The following is a 7,500-nucleotide window of genomic DNA, read 5'->3' as shown; positions in this document are numbered from 1 at the left end:
TGATCATCTTTATCCTTTCCAACATTTTTATTTGCTTCAGTTGCATTGAGGCATTTGGTTTTATTTATTTCAGGGAGGGTATCTGTGAGCTGTTTGGTGGGGTGATGCAGGTAAGCACAGCCAGAAACGAAAAGTTACCAGTCATCGCCCAATGTGGGGCTCGAACCCACGACCCTGAGATTAAGAGTCTCATGCTCTACCGACTGAGCTAGCCGGGCAACTGCTTGACTGGAGAGCTTGCTCCGCAAGAGTGGGACATGGTATCTGTGGGCAGGAGGCCGTGGTGAGGCCTGGGTGCCAGCCGCAACAGCAGCAGCAGTCGGTTGCCAAAAACTAAATGTCATGGCAGAGCATTGGTGGTTCAGTGGTAGAATTCTTGCCTGCCACGCGGGAGGCCCGGGTTCGATTCCCGGCCAATGCAGCGCTGTTATTTTAGTCCTTCAGCTCCCATTCCAAACCATGTCTTAGTCTTTATTTAAGGCTAGGACTACAGGGAGACGTTTTGTAGAGCTACTGATGAATTTCTACTATAGAGATAAAAAAGGACCCCAGGAGATTGAATAAAGTCCAGGGTTTTACTTTGGACTGCAGCTGAATAGTGAGAATCAATCAGTAGCATTCTTTGATTCAATCCTCTTTATCCTTCAAAATGATTTTCCTCAAAGTTGGGTCGCTGAGTTTGAGTTTTATTCGGTATTAGTTTTTTTTCAAGGAGGTAATCTGTGGGCTCTTTGGTGGGTTAATAGAGGTAAGCACAGCCAGAAAAGAAAGAAGCACTCTACCAGATTGAATACAGCTCAGTAATTTCCTTTGGACTGCAGCTGAATAGTGAGAAAAAATCAGTAGCCTTCCAAATGGTCTAAGTGTAGAAGTGGCCTTATTTGCTTCTGATCATCTTTATCCTTTCCAACATTTTTCTTTGCTTCAGTTGCATTGAGGCATTTGGTTTTATTTATTTCAGGGAGGGTATCTGTGAGCTGTTTGGTGGGGTGATGCAGGTAAGCACAGCCAGAAACGAAAAGTTACCAGGCATCGCCCAATGTGGGGCTCGAACCCACGACCCTGAGATTAAGAGTCTCATGCTCTACCGACTGAGCTAGCCGGGCAACTGCTTGACTGGAGAGCTTGCTCCGCCAGAGTTGGACATGGTATCTGTGGGCAGGAGGCCGTGGTGAGGCCTGGGTGCCAGCAGCAGCAGCAGCAACAGCAGCAGCAGCAGCAGCAGCAGTCGGTTGCCAAAAACTAAATGTCATGGCAGAGCATTGGTGGTTCAGTGGTAGAATTCTCGCCTGCCATGCGGGAGGCCCGGGTTCGATTCCCGGCCAATGCAGCACTGTTCTTTTAGTCCTTCAGCTCCCATTCCAAACCATGTCTTAGTCTTTATTTAAGGCTAGGACTACAGGGAGACGTTTTGTAGAGCTACTGATGAATTTCTACTATAGAGATAAAAAAGGACCCCAGGAGATTGAATAAAGTCTAGGGTTTTACTTTGGACTGCAGCTGAATAGTGAGAATCAATCAGTAGCATTCTTTGATTCCATCCTCTTTATCCTTCAAAATGATTTTCCTCAAAGTTGGATCGCTGAGTTTGAGTTTTTTTCGGTATTAGTTTTTTTTCAAGGAGGTAATCTGTGGGCTCTTTGGTGGGTTAATAGAGGTAAGCACAGCCAGAAAAGAAAGAAGCACTCTACCAGATTGAATACAGCTCAGTAATTTCCTTTGGACTGCAGCTGAATAGTGAGAAAAAATCACTAGCCTTCCGAATGGTCTAAGTGTAGAAGTGGCCTTACTTGCTTCTGATCATCTTTATCCTTTCCAACATTTTTCTTTGCTTCAGTTGCATTGAGGCATTTGGTTTTATTTATTTCAGTGAGAGTATCTGTGAGCTGTTTTGTGGGGTGATGCAGGTAAGCACAGCCAGAAACGAAAAGTTACCAGGCATCGCCCAATGTGGGGCTCGAACCCACGACCCTGAGATTAAGAGTCTCATGCTCTACCGACTGAGCTAGCCGGGCAACTGCTTGACTGGAGAGCTTGCTCCGCCAGAGTTGGACATGGTATCTGTGGGCAGGAGGCCGTGGTGAGGCCTGGGTGCCAGCAGCAGCAGCAGCAGCAGCAGTCGGTTGCCAAAAAATAGATGTCATGGCAGAGCATTGGTGGTTCAGTGGTAGAATTCTTGCCTGCCACGCGGGAGGCCCGGGTTCGATTCCCGGCCAATGCAGCGCTGTTCTTTTAGTCCTTCAGCTCCCATTCCAAACCATGTCTTAGTCTTTATTTAAGGCTAGGACTACAGGGAGACGTTTTGTAGAGCTACTGATGAATTTCTACTATAGAGATAAAAAAGGACCCAGGAGATTGAATAAAGTCCAGGGTTTTACTTTGGACTGCAGCTGAATAGTGAGAATCAATCAGTAGCATTCTTTGATTCAATCCTCTTTATCCTTCAAAATGATTTTCCTCAAAGTTGGATCGCTGAGTTTGAGTTTTTTTCGGTATTAGTTTTTTTTCAAGGAGGTAATCTGTGGGCTCTTTGGTGGGTTAATAGAGGTAAGCACAGCCAGAAAAGAAAGAAGCACTCTACCAGATTGAATACAGCTCAGTAATTTCCTTTGGACTGCAGCTGAATAGTGAGAAAAAATCAGTAGCCTTCCAAATGGTCTAAGTGTAGAAGTGGCCTTATTTGCTTCTGATCATCTTTATCCTTTCCAACATTTTTCTTTGCTTCAGTTGCATTGAGGCATTTGGTTTTATTTATTTCAGGGAGGGTATCTGTGAGCTGTTTGGTGGGGTGATGCAGGTAAGCACAGCCAGAAACGAAAAGTTACCAGTCATCGCCCAACGTGGGGCTCGAACCCACGACCCTGAGATTAAGAGTCTCATGCTCTACCGACTGAGCTAGCCGGGCAACTGCTTGACTGGAGAGCTTGCTCCGCCAGAGTTGGACATGGTATCTGTGGGCAGGAGGCCGTGGTGAGGCCTGGGTGCCAGCAGCAGCAGCAGCAACAGCAGCAGCAGCAGCAGCAGCAGTCGGTTGCCAAAAACTAAATGTCATGGCAGAGCATTGGTGGTTCAGTGGTAGAATTCTCGCCTGCCATGCGGGAGGCCCGGGTTCGATTCCCGGCCAATGCAGCACTGTTCTTTTAGTCCTTCAGCTCCCATTCCAAACCATGTCTTAGTCTTTATTTAAGGCTAGGACTACAGGGAGACGTTTTGTAGAGCTACTGATGAATTTCTACTATAGAGATAAAAAAGGACCCCAGGAGATTGAATAAAGTCTAGGGTTTTACTTTGGACTGCAGCTGAATAGTGAGAATCAATCAGTAGCATTCTTTGATTCCATCCTCTTTATCCTTCAAAATGATTTTCCTCAAAGTTGGATCGCTGAGTTTGAGTTTTTTTCGGTATTAGTTTTTTTTCAAGGAGGTAATCTGTGGGCTCTTTGGTGGGTTAATAGAGGTAAGCACAGCCAGAAAAGAAAGAAGCACTCTACCAGATTGAATACAGCTCAGTAATTTCCTTTGGACTGCAGCTGAATAGTGAGAAAAAATCACTAGCCTTCCGAATGGTCTAAGTGTAGAAGTGGCCTTACTTGCTTCTGATCATCTTTATCCTTTCCAACATTTTTCTTTGCTTCAGTTGCATTGAGGCATTTGGTTTTATTTATTTCAGTGAGAGTATCTGTGAGCTGTTTTGTGGGGTGATGCAGGTAAGCACAGCCAGAAACGAAAAGTTACCAGGCATCGCCCAATGTGGGGCTCGAACCCACGACCCTGAGATTAAGAGTCTCATGCTCTACCGACTGAGCTAGCCGGGCAACTGCTTGACTGGAGAGCTTGCTCCGCCAGAGTTGGACATGGTATCTGTGGGCAGGAGGCCGTGGTGAGGCCTGGGTGCCAGCAGCAGCAGCAGCAGCAGCAGTCGGTTGCCAAAAAATAGATGTCATGGCAGAGCATTGGTGGTTCAGTGGTAGAATTCTTGCCTGCCACGCGGGAGGCCCGGGTTCGATTCCCGGCCAATGCAGCGCTGTTCTTTTAGTCCTTCAGCTCCCATTCCAAACCATGTCTTAGTCTTTATTTAAGGCTAGGACTACAGGGAGACGTTTTGTAGAGCTACTGATGAATTTCTACTATAGAGATAAAAAAGGACCCAGGAGATTGAATAAAGTCCAGGGTTTTACTTTGGACTGCAGCTGAATAGTGAGAATCAATCAGTAGCATTCTTTGATTCAATCCTCTTTATCCTTCAAAATGATTTTCCTCAAAGTTGGATCGCTGAGTTTGAGTTTTTTTCGGTATTAGTTTTTTTTCAAGGAGGTAATCTGTGGGCTCTTTGGTGGGTTAATAGAGGTAAGCACAGCCAGAAAAGAAAGAAGCACTCTACCAGATTGAATACAGCTCAGTAATTTCCTTTGGACTGCAGCTGAATAGTGAGAAAAAATCAGTAGCCTTCCAAATGGTCTAAGTGTAGAAGTGGCCTTATTTGCTTCTGATCATCTTTATCCTTTCCAACATTTTTCTTTGCTTCAGTTGCATTGAGGCATTTGGTTTTATTTATTTCAGGGAGGGTATCTGTGAGCTGTTTGGTGGGGTGATGCAGGTAAGCACAGCCAGAAACGAAAAGTTACCAGTCATCGCCCAACGTGGGGCTCGAACCCACGACCCTGAGATTAAGAGTCTCATGCTCTACCGACTGAGCTAGCCGGGCAACTGCTTGACTGGAGAGCTTGCTCCGCCAGAGTGGGACATGGTATCTGTGGGCAGGAGGCCGTGGTGAGGCCTGGGTGCCAGCAGCAGCAGCAGCAACAGCAGCAGCAGCAGCAGCAGCAGTCGGTTGCCAAAAACTAAATGTCATGGCAGAGCATTGGTGGTTCAGTGGTAGAATTCTCGCCTGCCACGCGTGAGGCCCGGGTTCGATTCCCGGCCAATGCAGCGCTGTTCTTTTAGTCCTTCAGCTCCCATTCCAAACCATGTCTTAGTCTTTATTTAAGGCTAGGACTACAGGGAGACGTTTTGTAGAGCTACTGATGAATTTCTACTATAGAGATAAAAAAGGACCCCAGGAGATTGAATAAAGTCTAGGGTTTTACTTTGGACTGCAGCTGAATAGTGAGAATCAATCAGTAGCATTCTTTGATTCCATCCTCTTTATCCTTCAAAATGATTTTCCTCAAAGTTGGATCGCTGAGTTTGAGTTTTTTTCGGTATTAGTTTTTTTTCAAGGAGGTAATCTGTGGGCTCTTTGGTGGGTTAATAGAGGTAAGCACAGCCAGAAAAGAAAGAAGCACTCTACCAGATTGAATACAGCTCAGTAATTTCCTTTGGACTGCAGCTGAATAGTGAGAAAAAATCACTAGCCTTCCGAATGGTCTAAGTGTAGAAGTGGCCTTACTTGCTTCTGATCATCTTTATCCTTTCCAACATTTTTCTTTGCTTCAGTTGCATTGAGGCATTTGGTTTTATTTATTTCAGTGAGGGTATCTGTGAGCTGTTTGGTGGGGTGATGCAGGTAAGCACAGCCAGAAACGAAAAGTTACCAGTCATCGCCCAATGTGGGGCTCGAGCCCACGACCCTGAGATTAAGAGTCTCATGCTCTACCGACTGAGCTAGCCAGGCAACTGCTTGACTGGAGAGCTTGCTCCGCAAGAGTGGGACATGGTATCTGTGGGCAGGAGGCCGTGGTGAGGCCTGGGTGCCAGCAGCAGCAGCAGCAGCAGTCGGTTGCCAAAATCTAAATGTCATGCCAGAGCATTGGTGGTTCAGTGGTAGAATTTTCGCCTGCCACGCGGGAGGCCCGGGTTCGATTCCCGGCCAATGCAGCGCTGTTCTTTTAGTCCTTCAGCTCCCATTCCAAACCATGTCTTAGTCTTTATTTAAGGCTAGGACTACAGGGAGACGTTTTGTAGAGCTACTGATGAATTTCTACTATAGAGATAAAAAAGGACCCCAGGAGATTGAATAAAGTCTAGGGTTTTACTTTGGACTGCAGCTGAATAGTGAGAATCAATCAGTAGCATTCTTTGATTCCATCCTCTTTATCCTTCAAAATGATTTTCCTCAAAGTTGGATCGCTGAGTTTGAGTTTTTTTCGGTATTAGTTTTTTTTCAAGGAGGTAATCTGTGGGCTCTTTGGTGGGTTAATAGAGGTAAGCACAGCCAGAAAAGAAAGAAGCACTCTACCAGATTGAATACAGCTCAGTAATTTCCTTTGGACTGCAGCTGAATAGTGAGAAAAAATCACTAGCCTTCCGAATGGTCTAAGTGTAGAAGTGGCCTTACTTGCTTCTGATCATCTTTATCCTTTCCAACATTTTTCTTTGCTTCAGTTGCATTGAGGCATTTGGTTTTATTTATTTCAGTGAGGGTATCTGTGAGCCGTTTGGTGGGGTGATGCAGGTAAGCACAGCCAGAAACGAAAAGTTACCAGTCATCGCCCAATGTGGGGCTCGAACCCACGACCCTGAGATTAAGAGTCTCATGCTCTACCGACTGAGCTAGCCGGGCAACTGCTTGACTGGAGAGCTTGCTCCGCAAGAGTGGGACATGGTATCTGTGGGCAGGAGGCCGTGGTGAGGCCTGGGTGCCAGCAGCAGCAGCAGCAGCAGTCGGTTGCCAAAAACTAAATGCCATGGCAGAGCATTGGTGGTTCAGTGGTAGAATTCTTGCCTGCCACGCGGGAGGCCCGGGTTCGATTCCCGGCCAATGCAGCGCTGTTCTTTTAGTCCTTCAGCTCCCATTCCAAACCATGTCTTAGTCTTTATTTAAGGCTAGGACTACAGGGAGACGTTTTGTAGAGCTACTGATGAATTTCTACTATAGAGATAAAAAAGGACCCCAGGAGATTGAATAAAGTCTAGGGTTTTACTTTGGACTGCAACTGAATAGTGAGAATCAATCAGTAGCATTCTTTGATTCCATCCTCTTTATCCTTCAAAATGATTTTCCTCAAAGTTGGATCGCTGAGTTTGAGTTTTTTTCGGTATTAGTTTTTTTTCAAGGAGGTAATCTGTGGGCTCTTTGGTGGGTTAATAGAGGTAAGCACAGCCAGAAAAGAAAGAAGCACTCTACCAGATTGAATACAGCTCAGTAATTTCCTTTGGACTGCAGCTGAATAGTGAGAAAAAATCAGTAGCCTTCCGAATAGTCTAAGTGTAGAAGTGGCCTTATTTGCTTCTGATCATCTTTATCCTTTCCAACATTTTTCTTTGCTTCAGTTGCATTGAGGCATTTGGTTTTATTTATTTCAGGGAGGGTATCTGTGAGCTGTTTGGTGGGGTGATGCAGGTAAGCACAGCCAGAAACGAAAAGGTACCAGTCATCGCCCAACGTGGGGCTCGAACCCACGACCCTGAGATTAAGAGTCTCATGCTCTACCGACTGAGCTAGCCGGGCAACTGCTTGACTGGAGAGCTTGCTCCGCCAGAGTGGGACATGGTATCTGTGGGCAGGAGGCCGTGGTGAGGCCTGGGTGCCAGCAGCAGCAGCAGCAGCAGCAGCAGTCGG

At 46.1% G+C, this 7,500-nt stretch overlaps 16 non-coding genes across 16 annotated transcripts; 8 read left to right on the top strand and 8 right to left on the bottom strand.

Annotated features, from left to right (window-relative positions):
* Nucleotides 1–145: 145 nt before the first annotated feature.
* On the bottom strand, nt 146–218 carry TRNAK-CUU (transfer RNA lysine (anticodon CUU)). Its single transcript has one exon. It is a non-coding gene; the product is annotated as a tRNA-Lys (tRNA).
* Nucleotides 219–350: 132 nt separating this feature from the next.
* TRNAG-GCC (transfer RNA glycine (anticodon GCC)) lies at nt 351–421 on the top strand. The gene has a single exon. It is a non-coding gene; the product is annotated as a tRNA-Gly (tRNA).
* Nucleotides 422–1,033: 612 nt separating this feature from the next.
* TRNAK-CUU (transfer RNA lysine (anticodon CUU)) lies at nt 1,034–1,106 on the bottom strand. Its single transcript has one exon. It is a non-coding gene; the product is annotated as a tRNA-Lys (tRNA).
* Nucleotides 1,107–1,259: 153 nt separating this feature from the next.
* Nucleotides 1,260–1,330, top strand: TRNAG-GCC (transfer RNA glycine (anticodon GCC)). Its single transcript has one exon. It is a non-coding gene; the product is annotated as a tRNA-Gly (tRNA).
* A 612-nt stretch (nt 1,331–1,942) lies between these two features.
* TRNAK-CUU (transfer RNA lysine (anticodon CUU)) lies at nt 1,943–2,015 on the bottom strand. The gene has a single exon. It is a non-coding gene; the product is annotated as a tRNA-Lys (tRNA).
* Nucleotides 2,016–2,150: 135 nt separating this feature from the next.
* TRNAG-GCC (transfer RNA glycine (anticodon GCC)) lies at nt 2,151–2,221 on the top strand. The gene has a single exon. It is a non-coding gene; the product is annotated as a tRNA-Gly (tRNA).
* Nucleotides 2,222–2,832: 611 nt separating this feature from the next.
* On the bottom strand, nt 2,833–2,905 carry TRNAK-CUU (transfer RNA lysine (anticodon CUU)). The gene has a single exon. It is a non-coding gene; the product is annotated as a tRNA-Lys (tRNA).
* Nucleotides 2,906–3,058: 153 nt separating this feature from the next.
* On the top strand, nt 3,059–3,129 carry TRNAG-GCC (transfer RNA glycine (anticodon GCC)). Its single transcript has one exon. It is a non-coding gene; the product is annotated as a tRNA-Gly (tRNA).
* A 612-nt stretch (nt 3,130–3,741) lies between these two features.
* TRNAK-CUU (transfer RNA lysine (anticodon CUU)) lies at nt 3,742–3,814 on the bottom strand. The gene has a single exon. It is a non-coding gene; the product is annotated as a tRNA-Lys (tRNA).
* Nucleotides 3,815–3,949: 135 nt separating this feature from the next.
* Nucleotides 3,950–4,020, top strand: TRNAG-GCC (transfer RNA glycine (anticodon GCC)). Its single transcript has one exon. It is a non-coding gene; the product is annotated as a tRNA-Gly (tRNA).
* A 611-nt stretch (nt 4,021–4,631) lies between these two features.
* TRNAK-CUU (transfer RNA lysine (anticodon CUU)) lies at nt 4,632–4,704 on the bottom strand. The gene has a single exon. It is a non-coding gene; the product is annotated as a tRNA-Lys (tRNA).
* Nucleotides 4,705–4,857: 153 nt separating this feature from the next.
* TRNAG-GCC (transfer RNA glycine (anticodon GCC)) lies at nt 4,858–4,928 on the top strand. The gene has a single exon. It is a non-coding gene; the product is annotated as a tRNA-Gly (tRNA).
* Nucleotides 4,929–5,745: 817 nt separating this feature from the next.
* Nucleotides 5,746–5,816, top strand: TRNAG-GCC (transfer RNA glycine (anticodon GCC)). Its single transcript has one exon. It is a non-coding gene; the product is annotated as a tRNA-Gly (tRNA).
* A 612-nt stretch (nt 5,817–6,428) lies between these two features.
* On the bottom strand, nt 6,429–6,501 carry TRNAK-CUU (transfer RNA lysine (anticodon CUU)). Its single transcript has one exon. It is a non-coding gene; the product is annotated as a tRNA-Lys (tRNA).
* A 132-nt stretch (nt 6,502–6,633) lies between these two features.
* On the top strand, nt 6,634–6,704 carry TRNAG-GCC (transfer RNA glycine (anticodon GCC)). Its single transcript has one exon. It is a non-coding gene; the product is annotated as a tRNA-Gly (tRNA).
* Nucleotides 6,705–7,316: 612 nt separating this feature from the next.
* On the bottom strand, nt 7,317–7,389 carry TRNAK-CUU (transfer RNA lysine (anticodon CUU)). Its single transcript has one exon. It is a non-coding gene; the product is annotated as a tRNA-Lys (tRNA).
* Between the last annotated feature and the right edge of the window lie 111 nt (nt 7,390–7,500).

This window comes from Hyla sarda, chromosome 1 (assembly GCF_029499605.1).
Source record: "Hyla sarda isolate aHylSar1 chromosome 1, aHylSar1.hap1, whole genome shotgun sequence".
NCBI classification, from domain to species: Eukaryota; Metazoa; Chordata; class Amphibia; order Anura; family Hylidae; genus Hyla; species Hyla sarda.
The sequence above is the reverse complement of the archived record's forward strand: the minus strand, read 5'-3'. Positions and strand labels throughout refer to the sequence as shown.